The sequence below is a fragment of the Artemia franciscana genome, chromosome 10, assembly GCF_032884065.1.
Source record: "Artemia franciscana chromosome 10, ASM3288406v1, whole genome shotgun sequence".
NCBI lineage: Eukaryota > Metazoa > Arthropoda > Branchiopoda > Anostraca > Artemiidae > Artemia > Artemia franciscana.
The window spans coordinates 22,192,329-22,215,621 of record NC_088872.1 but is presented as its reverse complement, the minus strand read 5'-3'; the positions used below and the strand labels follow the sequence as shown (position 1 = coordinate 22,215,621).

The window sequence follows — 23,293 nt, the reverse complement described above, 5'->3', positions numbered from 1 at the left end:
TCCAATTTGCCTGCCCTGGAGACAGTTGGAGACAGTGGATTTGACGGCCACAGTAAACGGTTGTGGTATGAGAGAATCTGATACATATACAAAAATTCTAAGAGTAGAGGTGCAAATCATAGAAAACAGGGTATGCCGTGATTGGTTTAGAGCTGCTCAAATAACACCAAAACTTAAGGATACTGAACTTTATGCAGGTTACAAGGCTGGAGGAAAAGACTCCTGTACCAGAGGTCCTATAACCACCTTGATATTTGAAAAAGCCTATCTTGTGGGTTGGTGAGTACTGATTTTGATTGCGGAGTGCCTAATTAACCTAGCATTTACGAGAATGTAGTACAACACCTCGAATGAATAGAACCCATAATAGTCAACTAAATAACCTGTTGATTCTACTCCAATTTTCTTAATATCACCATCAGTTTTTTGTTGTGTTTTCTTTCTTGTGTTTTGTTGTTGTTTATTTATCTTATTCATTTATTTTTTGATGATAAGTGAAAAATTAAAAAAAAGGAGCGTAGAAATGGATTGCTGTCAGCTATGCTTACAGGATATTGTGGCCATTTTTTTTAGCAGATTAGTGAAAGTTTATAGTATTATTTTATCAAATAAATTTTGAATAAAGTCATCTTACGAAACGACCTATGGTTATTCAATGTACCAAAAAAGATGATAGGAACTCTATCATGCTCCTCGAATAGAGAGAAAATTGACCCCCGTTATCAATCTGAACTACTGCAACAGGACAATGCAACATAACAATCCATGTTATACCAGTCATATTGCGAAAGCGTAATACCATTTTTAGAGGAGGTCACTGCCCATAATTAACAAATAAGATTTTATAGAACATAGAACATTTTATAGAAAAATTAACAAAAAAAAAAGATTTATAGAACATGAAAATTGAAACTTGGAATGCTATGACTTTAAAAAAGACTATCGTATCGACATTTTGACTGACGAATTCAACAGGTGTGAACTGGATTTATTAGGAGATTGAGAAAACCATATCCCAGGGGTAGGAAGCACGAAATTAGGTGGCATAGAATCTGTTTACTCAGACAAGAAGGATGGGGCACATAGGCAGAGAGTAGTGCTCATGATGAATAAGGAGCTGCCAAGTTTTGTTTAGGCTGGGAAGACATTAATAATATAATACTAATTTTACGACTAAAATGTTCAGGGTATCAGTTATAGTAGTATATGCCCCTGTCGAACCAACTGACGGATATACTAGTGACTCAGATGAATTTTACTTACAGTTACAGGAGCAAATAGACAGGGTACCAGGAAGAAATATGGTGTTTTTGCTAGAAAATTTAAAGCGCAGGTTCGTAGAAATAGGGATAGATGGTATCCTAGCCTAGGTAAATCTGGTGTAGGAAAAGAAAACAGTAATGGCTAGACTTCTGCAATTTTGTAGGTATAACAACCTAGTTATAACCAATGCAGTGTTTGGTCACAAAATGGTCCATAAGTTGACATGGTATTCACGTGATGGTAAGAGAGCAAACCTTATTGATTTTTTTATTGTTAACCGACTCTTAGTAGGATCAATACAAGATACTAGGGTGTATAGGAGTGATGTTACTGATGTTAAAAGTAAAGATCGCCATCTAAAGTTAATTTTAAGCTGAAATTTCGGAAGGGTAACTACCTCCGTGGAAGTTATGATATTGGTAGACTACAGGATGAAAATTTGAGAAAAACATTCCAGGAACAGTTGAATACCAAACTGAATACCAGAAAGTTGAATACCAGTTTAAAATTTGACAATGTGGAGGATGGATGGAAGAATTTTAGAAAAACAATTTGTGAAGTTGCTGATGGTGACGTAAAGAAAGTGGAGAAAGCATTAAAATATGAACTAAGGAGATGTGAAGCGAGGACTATGGATAAAATTGTTAAGGATCTGGAGGATTTAGCTAGAAGGCATAATAAAAAAATATTATACTGGCATGTTATACTGGCATAAATTAAAACACAGTAATCAATCCAGACTAGTCCCAGTTAGATAGGAATGAGGCCACTATTCCTCTAGTGTTCAGCTTTGTCGGTCTCATTCATCCCTTCTGCTATGTGATTTTGGTAAATATTGTAATTTGTTCTTATACCTTAATCAGGAACTTTTAATTTGGAATATACATTAATTTAGAATATAGACCTAAGAAAATTAGCACGTTTGCCTGTGCAGCTAATGTATATAGTGCAGAAATGTATTTTTATTCAGCTCAGAAATTCAGAGGAAACCCTAATATTAACGCTTGCCTCTCCAAAATAATTTGTGTCAGTGAGAAGATTAGGTTTATTTTGCCTGGATTTTTCAAATCGATTTACGATCCACAGAAATAATTTTAATTTTTTAGGAGAGAATAATCTTTTTGCTTGTATTTTCATGACCGACCTACGATATCTTTGTTTTTTTTAGAGGGGGGATTATCTCTCCCTCCCTCTCTCCTCTCTCCTCTCTCCTCTCTCTCCTCTCTCTCTCTCTCTCTCTCTCTCTCTCTCTCTCTCTCTCTCTCTCTCTCTCTCTCTCTCCTCTCGACTCACTTGTTTTCTTGGCTTGTTTTGTGTTTCAGTGCTTTACCTTCATTATTTTATATTCTTTTTCAAGTGCTTGTTCGTGTTTTATGAGATGGGAATATTGAAGGATCTCTTTCAATCTTTTACGAAAGACGGACGGTTAATTGTTGGCACTGTTGCCCTTGGCTTTGTTGCAGTCTATATATTTTCCTATGTCGTATTTTCATTTTTTCAAGATGATTTCGTACTGGAAACTGAAAAAATTGTGATAAGGAATCAGTCAAAGAAAGATGGGCGGAACATTTTGAGAATGCACTAAACCGGGATACAGTTGCAGGAAAAGATATAGATGAAAATGAAAAAGTTTGTGACACCTTGGATGTGAAGGAAGATTTGTTTTGTGAGGAAGAATTAGCGACAGTACTAAAAGGTTTAAAAAGTAAAAGGCTCCAGGTGCTGATAGTTTGATAAATGAGTTTCTTAAATATGGTGGCTCTAAGGTTAGGAATTAGCTCCTGAAGATTATAAATACGATTTTCGAAAAAGGTTAAGTACCTAAATATTTTAGGAAAACCTCAATTAAACCACTGTATAAAAAAGGTGACATGAGTGAGTGTCGTAATTATCGAGGCATTAGTCTGGTCCCTGTAGGTAGTAAATTACTTAGTAATATAATACTTTTTAGACTGAGAGATGGTGTAGACAAAGTTTTAAGGGATGAAAAGCGTGGTTTTAGAAAAGGTTGAGGATATGTCGACCAAGTTTTCACTCTTAGATTAATAGTTAAGAAGTCCCTTGGTCTTGTCGATTATGAGCAAGCTTTCGATTCTGCTGATAGAAGAGCGTTAGCAAAGGTCTTATCCTTATATGGTATACCAGAAAAATACATCAGGGTGATTTGTGCTATGTGCGGGAATAATACTGCTGAGGTTAAGGTAGGAAATGAGGTTAGCAACTGGTTTTGTATTAAATGAGGAGTCAGGCAAGGTTGTGTTCATTGCCCCCTTTATATGGATCATTTTGGTGGACTTTGTCTTTAGGAGCACAGGAAAGGAAATTGGAGACCATTGAATCAAATGGGGAGGAAAACGCTCCTGGACTTAGATTATCCTGATGATTTAAGCATATTATATGAAAGTGTGAGCAAAATGAATGAATTTTTAAAGGTTTTGCGAGTTCATGGTGCTAGAATATGCTTGAAAATTAATGTTAAGAAGACTAAGTCACTAAGTCTAGGAATAAGTGAAGATGAAAAGGTGACGTTGGGTAACGAAAAGATTGATCGGGTTGGCAGCTTCACTTACCTTGGTTATTATTATTATTGAAGACGTGGGAGCAGTGAAGATGTTAATCTAATTAAGCAGTGGATGTTTTTTTCAGTTAAAAAAAAGTTTGGAAGAATAGAAAAAATCTGCAAGCCAAGATAAGAATATTGGACGCTACAGCAATAACAGTGGTCAAATATGGCTCTGAAGCATGGGCGCTCCGAAAAGCAGATGACAATTTACTATAGGTTTTCCAGAGAAATTGCCTACGGATTGTTCTGGGTACCCGGCTGACTAACCGTATTTCAAACAGTAGGTTTTGTGAAAAATTTGGTTCAATCCCTCTTTCTAGGGCTATAATAAAAGAAAGGTTAAGATGGCTAGCCCACTTTCTGCGGATGAAGGATGACAGATTGCCAAAGATTGTCCTGTTTGGCCAACCGTCTGGCTACACGGAAAGCGGGTCGTCCTCGTCTAGGTTGGGAGGATGTCATATATAAAGATTTAAAGGAAATGGAAAGTTTTTGGGAGGGTGTAAAGAAGGAAGCCTTGAATCGATTAGATTGGAGGAGGAGCGTGCGCAGGTGTGTTGGACTTAAGACGACTTGGTGCTGCGGTGAGTTATTTGTAGTGGTAAGAAGTGGTAAATTTGATGAAAAATCAGCAAACAAAGCAAAAGATTCGTCTAAAATAAAACCAACTGAAATCAAGCAGATCCAGATCAAACCTGCTTCAAATATTCCTCAAAACCCAACAAAAACCGTCCCAACCGACATTCAATCAAATCAAACATAGTAACACGTAGAGATAAGATACTAGATATTTAAAAAGGTACCAAAAGTGTAGAAATTACGTCAAGTACTACACACAATATTAGTAAACCAATACATAGATTTAAATGCCAGTACTTTTGTAGAATAATAAACACTAAGACGGGAAAGGACAAAAATAAAACAATCTCCACAAATCTCAATGTTACGATTGATGATAATAAGGAGATGACCACTAGCAAAAGTCAGAAACCACGAAATGTGTCTCGAAGAAATATTCAACCACCCCTACCTTCTGGGAATCGAGTACTCCAAACGAAAAAATACATCAAAATAAATACACCATATCAACCAACACGGAAGACATTATCTCCACTAATATACCTGCAACTACTGACTCATAACCAATTGCATTCGATACCTCGATTTCAGAGACTACTACAGAAACAATCTCTGATGTACTAAGACCAAATAACAACGACAAAATCCTAATAACAATAAGGCAGCAAGTAAGATCCACTAGTGGGTAATGGAAATCTTCAAACAAAGAAGAGTACAATTTGGGTGGAAAATACCTTTTGTTGATACTGACTATGGTAGAACTGAATGCATGGATGGAAACAAAAATTGCCCTGATAATAATTATAGAAGTGTTAAACGATTGACTTTAAGTAAAAAAAAACCTGTGCAAGACTGGCAATGGCTGACGAACCGGCAAAAATTGAGTTCAAAGTTGTTCCAGATTTCACTTCGGAGAAGACTTATAAAATATCTACTCACCAAGCCTTCCCAATACTATAACGGTAATGGTTGGCGGCGTTATTCAACTATTTAATGCAAAAATACAAAAGCTTAAGCAAAGCACAACCATAATATTTGAAGTACTTTTTCGCAGAAGTAAATGTCAGAAATCAACAAGCCTAATTCCCATAATTGTCGAAATTGCCTCTCGCTTATTCGGTTTGTCTACCGAAGAATATTTCAATATAGGGGAGACCGGCCCAGGGGAGGGGGAAGAATTAATTTATCCTTTACATTGGTGACATTTGAAAAATAAATCAGATATTAAATAAAAACACAAGTTTTTTCAAACAAAAGTAAGAAGCATAATTAAAACTTACAATGAACAGAAATTATTCCGTATACCAGAGCGGAAATAAAGCCTATACGAGATTATTACTTAATGTTGAATCTGTTTAATCTGAACAAGTGTTGCAAGTTAGCTATATAGAGAAACTTTTTGGCTCGCATGAAGAAGATAGGTCAAAACTCAAAGATGCGCTTAATGTTTGTGGTGTTAAAGTGTCTAAAGAACACATACAAAAGTTTACGGTGCCACAAAGATGCATAAAGAAAAAACGTTTTACCTTTGAAATATTTATTCAAGTTTACCGCCGGTTGACGGTCAGTCCAAAAGTTGATAGCCAAGGTTCACCATCTGCGTTTTACTTGCAACCCATTCACGGAGAGGATCCCATAATCTAGCGTTTTACCATCTAGAAGCGAAAGTTTAAGTAGATTAAGAAGCATGCTAAAACACGTTTTGTAGATTCTATGCGTCGAGTTGTTTTTTTGGTGCTTTAAAAATAGATCTTATCCTGATGGAAAATGAAAAAAGTCAATGCTTAACATAAAGGTATGACAGGAACCTTTATCTCAACGTGATTATCTGCAACATAGCAACAATGATGGGTGAATATTTGACACCATCCATGGTAATAACTGATCAGCACTTTTTTTCTCAAAAGAGGGAACAAGCCCACGTTCGCCAACAAAAACCAGCCCTGGTGAACCAGTGCCTGGCGAACCTGGACGGTCAAATTCTCGTAACAAACCGACTAAGCCTATCTTCTTCTTTTTACCTAACCGGGAAATAAATGTTTCGATTTTTGTTTAAATGACCTTTCTTCTTATACTTTGTGACCAACAGTCGGTATGATCAACCCCGAGAAAAAACAATAGTTGATATTCCTAAAACAGCTTCAAATGACGATTCCTCCTCCTTTGGCAGTTTTTTCCAAACATGTTTTAAATTTTTGGCTGCTATGGTGGTTGTGGCGGAAGCATCAACTATGAAAAGAAAACTGATCGTTCCAGGTTGGGCTTTTCCTTTCTGTTCAGTGTGTGATACTGTAAGTCCTCAGTTGAGAATTTCGATTTCAATGGTGCGCTTTTTATTTCGATTTGACATCATTTTTGAGGTGTTTCTAGCTTCATTTTGAAATCTTCAAAAATTTGTCTCAATAACGACAGTTTATTGTTCTTTTAAATCATATAATAGCTATTATTTTGTATCAGCGTTCATTCGGAAATATTTCACACTATACGGTTCTTACAACATGCGTTTTAAGATTAAGTTGAAAATAATTCGTGTTTCACTCTTTATTATGATGTAACTAGAGCTGCACTAACCGCCATTATTCTGCTCAAACTTATCTGTTTGTAAAACTAGACGTGGTTCATGCACCAATGAGATTCCTTACGTAGGCCTATGTAAAAATGCGATTACTCACGTATTAGTGAGCAAGGTAACAAAAAATAGCGTTTCTTCTCCATCATTTACCGATTGTTGTCCAAATCAGAGATTCATTGCTTCTTTCTCTTGCTTCCTCTATGGGATATAAAGCCGAAATTCAAACTAGATTAAACTATTAATATATCAATATCAATTAGTGAGCAATGTCAAGGGAAAGGGTAGTTAGATGACAGCATTATAGAAATAATGCTGCTGATAATCCTGTGCTTCTAATTCTGGACAATCACATTAGTCGTTACAGTAGTGAATTGCTTGAGTTAGCCAAAGAGAATCAAGTTGTCATGCTGACAGTGCCTCCACAAACAACGCATAAGTTGCAACCACTTGACAGGTCAGTTATGCATCCTTTTAAGGTATTCTACAACAGGGAATCTGCGACTTTTAGGACCCAGCACAAATGCAAGACGATTTCCATGTACAATGTATCCGAGCTTTGCGGAAAGGCGCGTCCCAAAGCACTGACTCAAGAAAACATAATGAGCAGTTTTCGTTGCACTGGAATTTTCCCTTTCTATCCCAATGTTTTCAAAGATAACGAGTATTTCAGCTCATATGTCTCTGATCGACCATATCTTTTGGACCAGGATGTTTTAGTGCCTACATCACCAGTTTCTGGTTCCTGTAAAGATGATGCGGCTAGCCAGTCTACCGACTGTGACAACGCTATCCAATCTTTATCGGGCTTACCTTCAGATTTAGACCTATTGGCTGACAAAAGCTTTTATGAACTAGTTGACATCTCTCGATTCCCAAAAGGTTCTCCAAGAAAACAAATCAGACGTGCAGTGAAAAAAAATCTACCGAAATCTTGACTGATACCCCAGTAAAGGAAAGAATCCGCCAGGAAGAAGAACTGAAAACTGCCAGGAAGAAAAAGAAAGAACAGAAAAAGGGCCAGGGGAAGGAGAATGTCAAGAGACAAATTACAAGAAGCAAGCAAGCATCTATTTCTTGAGAGTGAAAGTAAATATAGGAACCGAAAGAATCACCAATGACGGACAGAATCAGTATTTATTGTATAATAACTTGTAGTTGTATTTTCAAATTTTAATTTATGTATATTTAATTTTTGTTGTTTTTTATGTTTTTTATGTTAATTATGTTATATTGACATAAATATAGCTATGCCAAAAATGCTTTTCTTAGATTTTAGTGAAAAGATCGTTTATGATAGAATCAATTACGCCAAAAGTTTCCATGTTTCTGTCAAAAATACTACGGTAAGTTTATATCTGTTCATATATGGTCATACTATTAAATTACTTATTCTATTTTATGTAATTATAGTGACGCTCTGTATACATACATATTGTTTTTAAATTTCAATTTTAGGATGGAGCTCGATAATGATAGCGAAACAGTCTAAATCTAGGAGAAGATGAAAAGGATTAGGGAAGCAGGCCAATAGAAGTGGGCGACTTTATCTTAGTTGGCCTTGCAGGTAAAAAGAGTGTCAAGCATTTCTATGCTGCAAAAGTTTTAAAGGAATATCCAGATGAGCTTGGTGTTAACTTCTTGAAGTGTGTAGAAATCAGCAAGTTCGTGCTGAATGAAGAGGAACCATGCGTCTTGAAGTCCGTGGTTGTAATAAGATTAGGAAAACCCTCAATCTCAGGTGGAACTTCAAGACTTTCTGAACGACTGAAGTTTTGTGTGGACCTTTCAGTATACAAGATGGTTCAAGTGAATTATCCTATACCTAATTCCTTTTGTAGTTGCGTGACAAATAAATATCTGAAATAACTATCCATAAACACCTATTCTAGTGCTACGTTTACAGCAATAGATGCTTTAATAGCCATGATGCAAGATGGTGGTGAACATCGGCTAATGTGTGGCGAACGTGAACCAGGTTGGCCCAGGTTAGCCATCTTTGGAGAATCTCACTGTGGCTCTTTTTTTGCTGCATCGAAAAAGATCCGACTGCTGGGGATTTTTTTCATAGATACCCCATAGATAAGCCTATATTCCAGGGTTTTCAGAATTATTTTAAGTCGAAAACTGTGTTTACAATGAATAAACAACGAAAAAAGTGGCGAATGTGGACCGGCCTCCCCTACCAAGAGAAAATGTTTAAAGACTAGACACAGCCATGAATACCACGTTACATGTACAAAAATACAAGCGAGTATAGCCAACTATCAAAAAGAAAAAATTGAAAAAAATCTTCAAAAAATTTCAAAAACCGTCAACACCATGAATTATTTAAAAATAGTCGTCAGAGTAATTTCTGATTCAAGTTTAATGATGATTTCAATTGATATAGTTGAACCAAGCTACTGATGTCAATAAGTTCGTATTAGCACTATTCGAACTAACGGGATTGTCCCTGTCCTACGACTTAGTAGACCCCTCAAACTTGAAAAATATTCTAGATGAAATTAATAACACACTCAACATTCGATCTTCATTTGCCAGTAGAATCAGAGGTTGCTAACTTGTTCTTATATTAGACAAACTAAAAGTCTTACCACCGAAATTAACCAACAACTTCTTGCAGTAGTAACAATTCCACTGATCAATCAGTTGAATTGCCAGTTCATATACGACTTATATAAAATTATCTACCTTCCCCAATAACATAAAAGAGACAAACTCCTTTATTAGCATCGTACAAGAAGCAGAATATATGCTCATTGATCAGGACAGAAGAAAATATGCACTAGCAAACGTCCAGGAATTAAAAGAATGTCATTTAAAAGACGGTGGGAACCCTATCCTTCTAAAAAAATACAGATAAAATTAACCCCAGTTATCGAGCTGAACTACTACTACAGGAAGTTGGAACAATCAACATTAAACAAGGTTGCCAACTCGTAACCAAAGACACGAGTGTGCAAACACTTTTAATCACAACGAGCACAAAAATCATGAGCCAAAAATAATAAACTTTCAAGGAATAAATCAGTCATTTACAATCGCAAATATAAACAACGAGGAATCAAAAACATTCAAAGGGCCAGAAACGGAACAAATTAAAGGCACAATGCAATTAACGAAAATAAAGAAGGCATTAAATCAAATAGTATTCACTAATGAAGACCAAAGATTAAAATATGTTGAAAAAAGGATGGTTTTTTTTTTAACCAAATTCCAGGTATATTATAATCACTATATTTCAGGTATTTCTCATTTCACTGACAATAAGGGCACTAGTAGCACTAAACTATGGAAAGCACAAAAGACTGAGAAGAACAAAGGCCAAACGGGATAAAATTGAGGCACAGTAAATACATCAATTAAATCCTACTACCCCCGACGACATGTAAAAAATCAGAACTGGAAGGAAATAATAATAAAAGATAATTAAGAGGTCGTCTCATGTATACTCTTATATTCTGTCCGAAAGTAATCCTATTCGTATATCCTGTACCAATTAGAAATATAAAACATTTGGCAGAAAATATTATGAAGAAAATTAAGATATCTAACAATTACCAAGAACTTATCCCTTTTTATAGCAACAAGAGAAAATTAAGAGGTCATCTTCTGTATATCCTAACATCCTGTCCCTAAAGCTAGGAATATTGATGATGTAAGTTATTTGAAAGGCTATGACACAATAAATTATGTTTCTCTTTGACACATTCATGCCTCGGAAATATAAAGAATTTGGCAGAATATATAGTATGCAAAATTAGAACCTCTAACATTTACCACATATTTAACCGTCTTTTTAGAACAGTGCTCTTGTATTCGCAGCCATAATATGTAGTTAGTAGCAAAATATTGATGCTTCAGATATTACTTATTATTGATTATGTGCTATATACATAGTGTTAAGATAACAGTATATATTATCATGTGTCATTTTGCTTATTAAGAATGTGATTCTGCCAAGAAATTTTTATTATAAGAGCTGGCATACTATGGCACTGACCGAAGATGCATTATGGTCAAAAAACAAATAACGAGTAACATCTGTTTTAATGATTTATCAACCATTAAAAACTGCACAAATAAATCACATCTGAAATTCCCCTTCAGCAGCTATCTACGAAAGTAGAGCTCCCCAACAACGTCAATCGTATGGACGACAGTACCACCTGCAATTCTACAATCATCTCTTATCCTATCAACTAAACTATGTAAACCTAAGAAGGAAAAGTATACAGCTGAGAAGATACACCCACTAAACATTATGTAGAACATCAACGAGAAATATGAAAAACAACAGATCGCCTGCAAAAGTATATAGAAACCCAACATTGTCAAAATCACGAATACTCATGAAGCTTGGAAAAGAATGACAATTTTATAACTTATGAATCGACATACCCAGTAAGGTTTTGACAACTATTTAAGTAAAACTACCCTTGAAATAATTTAACAAACGTTTCAAAAATGTTAAACTTTACCGAACTTGTTTACCGAAGTATTATGAGGTGAAAAACAAAAGATTTATATTAGTTGAAGGGACAAACGATAATACACCAAATCAATTAGTCACATGGGCAGACATAAAAATTACGGCATAGGTGTGAAAGAAAGAAACATTATAAACTTAGTGATAAATGATAAAACAATGTACTAACAGTGATTTATAGCATTAACTTATTGTATTGTAGTGATTATTACGTATTATTGTATGATTATTATGTATTGTAGTGTAGTGATTATTGTATTGTAGAGATATAACTTATTGTAGTGATTATTATAGCATTAGCTAATCCCATGAATTTATTTATGAAAACATGTCTAAATCCACCTAACGATTATTAAAATAACCCAACTTAATTTTTTTCTAGAAATTGGACTTGTCAAAAGATCTGGAATAATAAAAGAATCTTGACCAAATTACTTTCTCGCAGTCCAGATTAAAAACACTCAAATAAGGATGAATGCTTCAATTTTGCAAAAAAACATAATTGAAAAAAATTCTACCTTAACAAAAGCCTTAATCAAACAAAGCTCTTTCCATCTAACGTTAAAAGTCTTACATCTGAAAATTAATAGCGAAGTTGAACAGGTAAAAAATGCTTTCGTCAAAGCCATAGAAAAATATGAACGAGATTTTACAAATGAAAAACTTTATCTTGATTGTCAAGGCATCGGAGATTTCTTTGAACAAATTATATATGCAAAATTAGAGAACGAAAATGTAGTTAAGACACGCTTAAATCCAATTATAGAAGAAATTACTAATGAAATTACGAAGAGAGGTATACAACTCGCAAATCAAGAAAACTGGAAGCCACATTTAACGTTAGAAGACATAAGAAAAGTAAACAAGCTAAGGAAAGAGTCACAAAAACTCCACCCCTCCCTATCTTCCAACTTTAAAAACATGAGATTTGGAAGGGAACTAGTAAAGAGTATACAGCTTTTATCTATATTCGGGCCAAAAAGCAAAGAAAATTATTACGAAATAATATCAGAAGTAATATTCGAACAAAAAAAACCCTATCTGGCCACAGCTTTGATTGTTGCTAATTTTCAAGCAAATTATGGTACTGAACTTCAAAATTTCAAGAATGCGTTTGTCTTGTTATTATTTAAAATAAAATTTATTAGCTGTGTTGAGAATATTATTGGCTTAAGAATATTATATATTAGCTAAAGAATATTATATAAACAATGGTCCTTTTACCGTCTTGTCCGCCAAAAGCGACAATAAATCAGTAGAACACAAGAGATTCTGTAATCAGTTGATTTTACCAACAAGATGAATAAATTGGCAATTTTTTGGCTCTTTATATCAGCCAAAGTTTGATCCTACAAGTTTCAATGAGTTTACTTGAAACAACCACCCCCAGCCTCCGTTCCCCACCTTACTGTTGACCAATGCTCATTATACCCTAATCACTAAAATTTACTCAGTGATATTTTATTGAAAAGTTCAATTTATTCACAGCTTCTTGTTCTAACAATCAAGCCTCTATAATAAGTGCTTTTATTCCCTCCTACTCCCTTAATTGAATATTAAAACTGGTGAAAAAATTTCATATATCTTTTCAAACTATCCTAAAGTTTCCCTGCAAATTAATAAAAACTACACTGAAAACTTTGCTATCTACATTTAATAGGTTTTGACTACCTAATACCGACCAAATAAGCTATAAAATGTAGGTTTCAATTGTTCGATGCGGCAATTTGTGTTTTTGTTATCGGCAGCTGAAACGTTTATTTGACGCCCCTTCCACCATTAATTGCTCAGGAGGATCTTCATCCCTATTTTGGCTTGTGCTGCATGAAAATTTTCCAGTTTTCTGGATCTGAGATTTATTCCCGTTTTCAAAAAGTATTCGGGGGCAGGGTAAAGAAAAACCTACTAAAGAGCAATTTTAGTTAATCTTCTCCCATTTAGTAGACTTCTGTGTTGTTTCTTTACCTAAATGACATGAATTCCTTAACAAGACCCCCCCCCCCTCCCAAAAATATACAACTTCTGTAGTAACGAAATTTTAAATTTAATTTGCTTATACTTGCAACTGCGCCTTTTTACTTTATTTTAATGAAAAATAAAATTTCAAAACTACAAAATTACAAAATGATTATAATCGTTAGTTTATGTATTTGAAATTCAACGCCCCTAGCATTTATGTTCAGACAGGGATAGTTTCAGAAAAGGAAAGAGTTGTGTTTTTATGGCACTTGGTTTTTACCAAGTGACATACAGCGATTGCAAATTCTGTCGGTCCCAGTTTTGCAAGTTTAGGCATTTCCAGATAAGCTAGGACGATAAAATTTGGCAGGTGTATTAAGGACCAGACCTGATTAAAATATTAATAGTCGTTTCCCCAATTCGACCATCTGGGAAGGGGAGTGGAGGGATGGTTGATTCAGAAAAATTAGAAAAAATGAGGTATTTTTAATTTGCGAGGGTGATAAGATCGTAATAAAATTTGACATTAAGAAGGATATTGGGCCTCAGAACTCTTATTTTAAATCTTGACTGGATCCGGTGATATTGGGGAGAGTAGGAGGGGGAAACCTAAAACCTTGAAAAACGCTAGAGAGGAGGGATTGTGATGAAACTTGGTGGGAAAAATAACCACAAGTCCTAGATGCGGATTGACAAAACCGGAACAGATCCACTCTTTGGGGGAGATGGAGGTAGGGTTAATTTTGAAAAAAAAAATAGAAAAAAATTAGGTATTTTTAACCTACGAAGGAGTGATTCGATATTAATGAAATTTTATATTTAGATGGACCTCGCAACTCAGATCTCTTATTTCAAATCTCGACCGGATCCAGTGTCGTTGGCGGGGATGTTGGTGGGGGACCGGAAATCTTAAAAGAGGCTTAGAATGGTATGATCAGGATGAAACTTGGTGGGACACCAACATACCCGCTGGTATTTTCTTGGAATGACGCTTTAAAAAAAAGATGTTAGCAATTCCAATATAGTACATCGGGGTAGGGATCGCCTATTATCAAAATACGATACAAAGAAACTAATACGCGAGTGGACTTGAAAATATATTTTGGCTTTTTCTCCAATTAGCAATGGGTTGGTGGCAACTAAATTTTAATTCAAAAATCTCAGCAGAAGAATTTATTTTGTCTGACCTTACAAAAAACTTCCTGTGCAACTTCCATAGTTAGGAAATCTACTAAAATAATCTCTTTTTTGTCTAGATCTGAAGTTAATCCTAGTACCCAGAAACCCAGTGATCGTAGACGGACAAGAAAGAACAATCAGAGACGAACAAGACAGAAGAATCAAAGACCAAAGAGTCAAGACAGAATCAACAGGACAAAGTCAAAGTCAAGACCAGTCAGAACAAGACAATATCAGAACAAGACAAAGTCAAGACGACGAATCAAGACGGAAGAAAAAAGAGTGAAAGAGTCACAAGTAAGAAGAAGACGTAGAAATGAGAAAAACAAGGATGTTCTTAGATTTAAGCAGCATGAGAAAGCAGCAGATCTAAATAAACGTTGAGTTTTAAAACGAAATAGCACTGACCAGGACTAAACGTTATTGAAAAAATAATTGGGAATTATCCCTAAAACATTTGGTAGTTGTTTTTTTTTTATTTTATAAACTATATTTGTATTTTCATTTGTACTCTTTGCAAGAATCCTTATAATCTATTTCACATTTTTTTATTTCAGGGATGGAGAAAGTGCTATTTCGGAGGCAAAGAGCCTGATGAGTTCTCTATGAATTCCCGATGAAGAAATTAAAGATGCTCATTCACTAATTTTTTGTTTTTTTTTTTTTAATGGAAAAAATTTTCCACTTCGAGGAAAGGAATATAAAATTAGTGTCATTTTTGTTAACGAGAACTTGGAATCATTTACGGAGAAAAACAAGCTAGAAACAATTATTCAAGAATTGAGTTCCGAAGGTTTCAAGAGGACAGAATTTATCTTTAAAACTATTATGAAACATTTCAGTGACAAGGAATTACGAGATAATCTCAAGATCCAAGACCTTATAGAAGCAATTAGTAGAGCAACAACCAGAGCCACTATTGTTTATACCAATGGGGATCAGTTGCTTAGTGGAATAGCACAGCAGTTTAAAGAACATACTCCACAAATTATGCCGAAAGGTGGTTAGAAAAAATGTATAAAATGGAAGAAATTTTTAAAGAATTCTTGACAAAAAGTGTTGACAAATGTATCCCTTTTTGAGTGAATTCAAGTGTAGTTTAGTTGTTTTTTTGTTTTTTTTTTTAATACAGTGGTTGTTAACCTTTTACTTTAATTTTTGCTTGTTTACGTTTGCACAACTTAAAAAAAATAAATTGGGAGGATTTAGTGTCTAACTAGATTTGATTTCCTCTCTAGAGTCTACTTTGCACAAATTTTATTCGTCTATTTCCAACCTAGACAAAGTTAGAGCTTGTCTTATTGATACACTTTACAATAATAAAAAAAATGCTAATCCTCCCGCCAATATAAAACCAGATAATTTGCGCAACCTAAGAATTCTACCCAACCTCCGCAAAGATCCGTCCATTATTATAACTAAAGCAGATAAAAGCAATTCTTTGATTGTCATGGATACGAAAGATTAGGACACAAAAAGTTATGCACATCTAAATGACAAAACTACATATAAAACTATAACCCACGATCATACTGATCAGTTTTGATCAAATTATAAAAGAATTAAAAGATCTAAAACAAAATGGTAAAATTACTCCACAATTATATAATAAATTTCTCCCCCGAGGCAGCTTTTGTCCAAAATTTTGAAGTCTACCAAAATTACATAAGCAAGACATTCCTTTAAGGCCAATTGTAGCTTGTATGAAAGCCCCCACCTCTAACATTGGAAAATGGTTGTGTACAGCCTTCAAACCTTTGCTTTTTTCTCAAAAATCTTATATATGTAATTCGATGATTTAGTTGAAAAGCTCAAAAACGTAAATATTTCAGAAAATACAGTTATCAGTAGCTTCGACATTGTGTCTATGTATACAACTATTAATGTAAGAGAATCCATGAAATTATTAGAAAATAAAATAAATGAAAATTATGACTTAATAGAACCTTCTGCATCAGGATTAGATTGTGACGTTTTAATCACCTTGGTTAAACTTTGTAACAAATATTCAATGTATTTTCAATTCCGTAATTTTTTCTACCAACAAATAAAGGGCTTATCCATGCGCTCTCTCCGGGTTACTGGCGAATATTTATGTAGAGCATATTGAAAATTGGGCATTAAATTCATATTTGATGAAACACAGGTTTTGGGGACGTTACATGGATGACGTAATTCCACTTTGGAACTATGGGGGAAATGAACTTAGGGGTTTTTTAGATCACCTTAATACATATGATAGGAATTTACAGTTTAAATTAGAAATCGAAAATGCAAATAAAATCTCCTTCCTAGATGTTCTAATTATTCGTAACTTAGATGAACACAATTTTACTATTTACAGAAAACCAACACAAAACAATAGATATCTACATTTTGAATCAAACCATTCCCCATAAGTTAAAAGACTGGTCGTAATATCTCTCGTCGATCGTGCCCAAAACATTTGTTCTGATTCCTACTTCACAGCTGAACTAGACTTTATCAGAGACATACTTTTTGGAAATGGGTATCCTCTTTTATTTATTAATAATACAATTAAACGTAGAGTGAAAAGACACTCCCATAAAATCAACGATAATTTACCATGTGAGAATTCCGATAAACCCCAAAACATAATTTACCTCTTATATATCCCAAAAATCACTAGAGATCTTGAAAAAGCATGCACAAAAAATAATCTGTATGTTGTATTTACCAATAATTTGAAAATCACAAATTTCCTAAATTCTAGTAAAGATAAGACTCCAGTTACTCGCCAAAGAGGTGTCTAGCAAATACCACGCGACTGTGGCAAATTCTATGTAGGGATAACCCACCAGAATTTCGAGAAACGCCTACAACAACATAAAGATGATATCACCAAAGCTCTGAATTCTAACACTACTTCTGTTTCTTTTGATTCTACTTTAAGCAGCCATGTTTTCGAAAATCCTAGCCAAAAAATACTTTTTGAAGAATCCGCCATTATTAGCAATGATCTAGGCATAAAGCAAGTAGTTCGAGAAGCAATTGAAATCAGACTTAAGATTAATAATAATATTTCCTTAAATAGGGATTTAGGAGAATATTCACTGAATGCTCTATACACAAATTTAATTAAAAATGACCTTACGAAATATTTTAAAAAACCAAAAGATATTAACACAGAACCTGTCACAAATAGACCTATAAGATCAGCAGCGAAAAAAGGCTAGGCTGGCATTAAAAACGTGTATTTAATTCATTTTCTTTCATTTCAATGAAGTGCCTCGTTTCAAAACAATTTATTTATCAGTCCTGGTTGAACTGGTGAGGATGCTGGGACTGTTTGAAAAACTGTTCATTTTAGTTTTATTGATTTTATCCTCTTGTAAGTTCTTTTTTCTTATTTGTATTGCTGAGGACGGCCCTTGGACATAAGGCCGAAATATTCATTTTAATTTGTTTCCCACTGTCTTAAAAATTCCCTATTGTTCTTCTTGTTTTGGTGTTTGTGATGGAAAGGCAGTGTGGTCTTGGTCGTTATCTATATCACTTGATTACCTCCAGTATAAACATCCAGACGCTGGGATCCTACTTACCGGTGACGGAAATGAACAAGGTTAGGTTAGGTCGCCTTTGACGGGAAGCTAATTTAAAACAAATTGTTAATATGCCAACCACAAAAGGTGGCAGTTCCCTTGACATTATTTGTACAAACCAGCATGAATTCTAACAAAGACCCAAATCCCTCCCCCTCTTGGTGGCAGTTACCAACTTACGATTTTGCTAAATCCGATTCAAGATCATATCCGCTAGCATTGTTTTCGATTTGGAAAATTGTTTAATTAAATTAGAAACTAATAAATGGAGAAGCTTTTAAACGAAACGACAATAGAAATTAAATATCATAGAATTATTAGGAAAGAAGATTTAGATATTGGGATGGAATACACGATTATAGGAATCAAATGGCTTGCAGCTAAACATGGAAAGACAATCACTATCATTATTGACTTTAAAGGGGAAATGGTTGATCTAGTTGCACCTAAGCGTTTTGATTCTAAAGCAGATGATCTTGAAAAGAAATTAAAAAATTAGACAAAGGTATGGTTTTAAAGGTTATTGCAAGAAAAAAAGATAATAGAAGTTATTTATGTATTAATGTTGAACTGTCGACTAAATATTAAAGCATAATAAATTATTAAATTTTGTCAGTAGTGTAGAAAGAATAGAATATAATCAAACTAATAAACACATAAACACACACAAGTTTTAACAATAGCATTGCACAAATGGTTATCCTCTAATTTTAAAATTGAAACGTGTTTTAATATATTTGTCAACTCTAAAGTGATATTGAATTATGCTAAATACTAATACTACTCTACTACTACTACCAACAACTCACCGCAACACCAAGACGCCCGAGACCAACATTGCTACGCACGCTCCTCCTCCATCCCAATTTATTCAGAGCCTCCCTTTTTACGCCCTCCCAAGATGTTTCCATTTTCTTTAAGTATATCTTTATGATATCCTCTCATCCCATACGAGGTTGGCCTGCTTTCCATTTAGCCCTAGACAGTTGGTCTAAAACGACAATCTTCTGCAATCTGTCATCCTTCATCCATAGAACGCACCCTAGCCATCTCAATATTTCTTTCATTGTAGCCCTCGAAAGCTGGATTGAACCACACTTTTCGTACAGCCTACTGTTTGAAATACGACAAGTCAGTCCGGTACCCAGAACAATCCGTAGGCAATTTCTCTGGAAAGCATAGTAAATCTTCATCTGCTTTTCGGAGAGCCCATGCTTCAGAGCCATATTTGACCACTGTCATCACCGTACTTTCCAATATACTAATCTTGGTGCGCAGTTATATCTTCCTATTCTTCCAAACCTTTTTTAATTGTAACATCTGAATAGACACTGATAAGAAGGGGAAGAGGGCAAGAAGGCGGTCCCTTGTATTTAATTTAAAATGAGAATAAATAAAATGTGTGATCACTTGCAGTTTAAAAAATGAAACTAATATATATAAATATAATACATGAAAATTGGTTTTTTGAGCACATCTTGAGTTTTTCGAGTATATTCCAAATTTTTTTTCTCACTTTTTTGTCAAATATGGGTTACTATTTCTGAACAACAGGAGCTAAATCCTTTACCCTTTATCAGTTATTGTATTGCAACAAGATGTTCAATAATTTCTTAGACCTTATTAATGATTAAAGTAAATAAAAATACATAGGCAGTAACAAATCAATTAAGTCAGTGCACGCTGACAAAAAAGGGTGACGTTTATGAATAAGAAATAGTAAAATTTCTGCATCTGCTTCGGGAAGTTAATTACAAGAGGAAGAAGGATAAGAGAAAGTAAAAAATAATATGATAAACGGAAAAGGTGGAAAAAATCAGGACCAGTCAAAGGTAATTTGATACTATTAAGTGCGAAAAGTTTGATGAATGACTGCTTAATGTATGAGTAAGATTCTTAATTTCGAATTCGCGTCTGGAAGCCTTTACTAACGGCCGAAAAAGTGAAAGTGGAAAAAGACTAAACAGGGAAAATAACAAAGAAAATAAGAGCATTTGAGATTAAATACTTTTCAATACTATTAAGTTTAAAAAGTTGAATGAGCTGGGTTTTTTTATATTCTTCCAGAAATGCGTTGATTTCTCAAATCAGTATTGATATCCTCGATCATAGCTCAATGCTGATTTAAAAGCCTAATTTAACCCAAAATTCAAAAACTCCTGTTATCTATCTATATGTGGCCACAGGAACCACAGATCTTCCTTGAATGGGATGGCAAAGGTAAAAAGTAAAGATGTAAAGGAAGCTGGAACTTAATGGGTGAGGTTAAACAGTGCCAATATGAATTGATTGGAGTGGAGGGAATGTTGTGCGACTATGTTGGCCTCATATACCCTCGTGCTGAAGTAATTTGATTGATATCCTCCACAAGAAAGTACTTTCCAGGAGCTAATTATAAGGAGACTGGTGAAATAGGACATTAAATTGAACGTATGATACGATTCAGCTGTAATGCAATAGAGCTAAAGCTGAAATTTCTATTGAAGTAATTATTGATTAGTATTTCCCATTTCCAAAATGTTTAAAGTTTGAAGACAGTCTGCAGAAAACAAACCTAGGTTAGCTTTGGATATCTTTGCAGAATAATTAGCTCAGTTGACTTTAAGCCAGTAGTGCTACTGGGGATATGATCGGGCTTTTTTACCATCCCTTGACAAACATGCAACAATTTTGTCATATTAGGTGTCAATTACCACAGGCCAGCTGATATTTTTTTTCATTTCAACGACACTAGTGCCAGTTTCAAGTTTAATCAGTTTTTTATACTCTTTGACAAGGACTACAAAAGAGAATATTTATTGGAGAAATGCTCTGCATCTGACTTGATACCAGCTGCAAAGGGTTACATAATGGTGCAAAAAAAAACTCTTGGAAAGTTACGACCTATTGCTCTTAAACATTGGGGCTGGATTGTAATAACGAAAATAGATGTAGTCATTGAGCCCACTTTTTAAAGAAAAATTATATTTTGAAAAATCAGATCAGTGATAAAAACTATTGGTGGTGGCAATCCTGCTGAGGACCTCTCCTATTCTAAAACTTTTTCCTTATATCTACTGCTGCTACTACTATTAACTACTCATTGCAGCACCAAGCCACCAGATTCTAACACAACTGCGCCCGCTCCTCCATCCTAATCTATTCAAAGTCTAATTCTTTGCACCCTTCCGAGAAGTTCCCATTTCCAGCAAATCTGTACGACGTCCTCCCACCCCAACTGCGGACAGATTCCTTTAAAAGGACAATCTTCAGGAATCTGTCATCCTTCATTCGCAGAACGTGCCCCAGCCATCTACACCTTTCTCTCACTATAGCCCTAGAAGGCAAGACTGAACCGTATTTTTCTACTTTAAGTAAACCCTCGAAACTACTATAGCAACCTATACTGGTCAACCTAGAATATATATAATACCAACTTGCTAATGCCTCAAACCAAGGTAAATATCATTGATTTTTTTTTTCGGCAACTCACTGGCTAGGGGAATATTCCATAGGATAAATTTGGTCCTGGTTCCATAAACTGTATAACAATTGTTTGCTTCATTTTAATTTCGTTTATAGTTGCGGTTTCCCTAGTGAAAGACGATGGACACATACTGCCACGTACATGTTCACACTAGTAAACATTAATAAACTCAAGTAGACATTAGTAAAGGCAGTGGTCCCGTATTCCATTACAAATTCATTGTTAAATTCCTCTTAAAACAATTTTCCCTTTAAATTCTTTCGACATGCCGTTATGAATCGTGTTTCCATGTTGGTGTTGGTATTTTGGCAAATCCGTGGCTTAGTGAAAACCTCACCCCAAGGCATCTCCCTCCTAGCGAATGGCTCTCGCGACAAGTAGTTCAACCGGTGCCAAAAACTCAACCGACACCAGCACTACTTACGCAAGTATTTATGTTGCCTTGTTTGTTAATATTTTTAATTCTTTCTACACTTGTCAGCAATTGTATGTATCTATTTGCTTTACTTCATTATTCTGTTTGTTTGTTTTGCTTTTTAAAGTTTTTTCCTTTAATTTGAACTTAAAGTTTTTTTTTAATCTTTTAATTTGACTGTGAAATTTCGAGCAGTATATTAGTTTGCATGACTGTGATTTTTATATATAGATGTTAATTGAGTATAGTTAATTGTATATATAGATGTTAATAGATGTTAACTGTAACATCTGAATAGACACTGATAAGAAGGGGAAGAGGGCAAGAAGGCGGTCCCTTGTATTTAATTTAAAATGAGAATAAATAAAATTTGTGATCACTTGCAGTTTAAAAAATGAAACTAATAGATATAAATATAACACATGAAAATTGGTTTTTTGAGCACATCTTGAGTTTCTCGAGCATATTCCAAATTTTTTTTCTCACTTTTTTTGTCAAATATGGGTTACTATTTCTGAACAACAGGAGCTAAATCCTTTACCCTTTATCAGTTATTGTATTGCAACAAGATGTTCAATAATTTCTTAGAGGTTATTAATGATTAAAGTAAATAAAAATACATAGGCAGTAACAAATCAATTAAGTCAGTGCACGCTGACAAAAAAGGGTGACGTTTATGAATAAAAAATAGTAAAATTTCTGCATCTGCTTCGGGAAGTTAATTACAAGAGGAAGAAGGATAAGAGAAAGTAAAAAATAATATGATAAACGGAAAAGGTGGAAAAAATCAGGACCAGTCAAAGGTAATTTGATACTATTAAGTGCGAAAAGTTTGATGAATGACTGCTTAATGTATGAGTAAGATTCTTAATTTCGAATTCGCGTCTGGAAGCCTTTACTAACGGCCGAAAAAGTGAAAGAGGAAAAAGACTAAACAGGTAAAATAACAAAGAAAATGAGAGCATTTGAGATTAAATACTTTTCAATACTATTAAGTTTAAAAAGTTGAATGAGCTGTTTTTTTTTATATTCTTCCAGAAATGCGTTGATTTCTCAAATCAGTATTGATATCCTCGATCATAGCTCAATGCTGATTTAAAAGCCTAATTTAACCCAAAATTCAAAAACTCCTGTTATCTATCTATATGTGGCCACAGGAACCACAGATCTTCCTTGAATGGGATGGCAAAGGTAAAAAGTAAAGATGTAAAGAAAGCTGGAACTTAATGGGTGAGGTTAAACAGT

General features: G+C 34.5%; 1 pseudogene; it reads right to left on the bottom strand.

The window, feature by feature from the left end:
* Positions 1-2,489: 2,489 nt before the first annotated feature.
* Positions 2,490-23,293, bottom strand: part of LOC136031915 (sphingolipid delta(4)-desaturase DES1-like) — a 62,222-nt pseudogene continuing 41,418 nt past the window's right edge.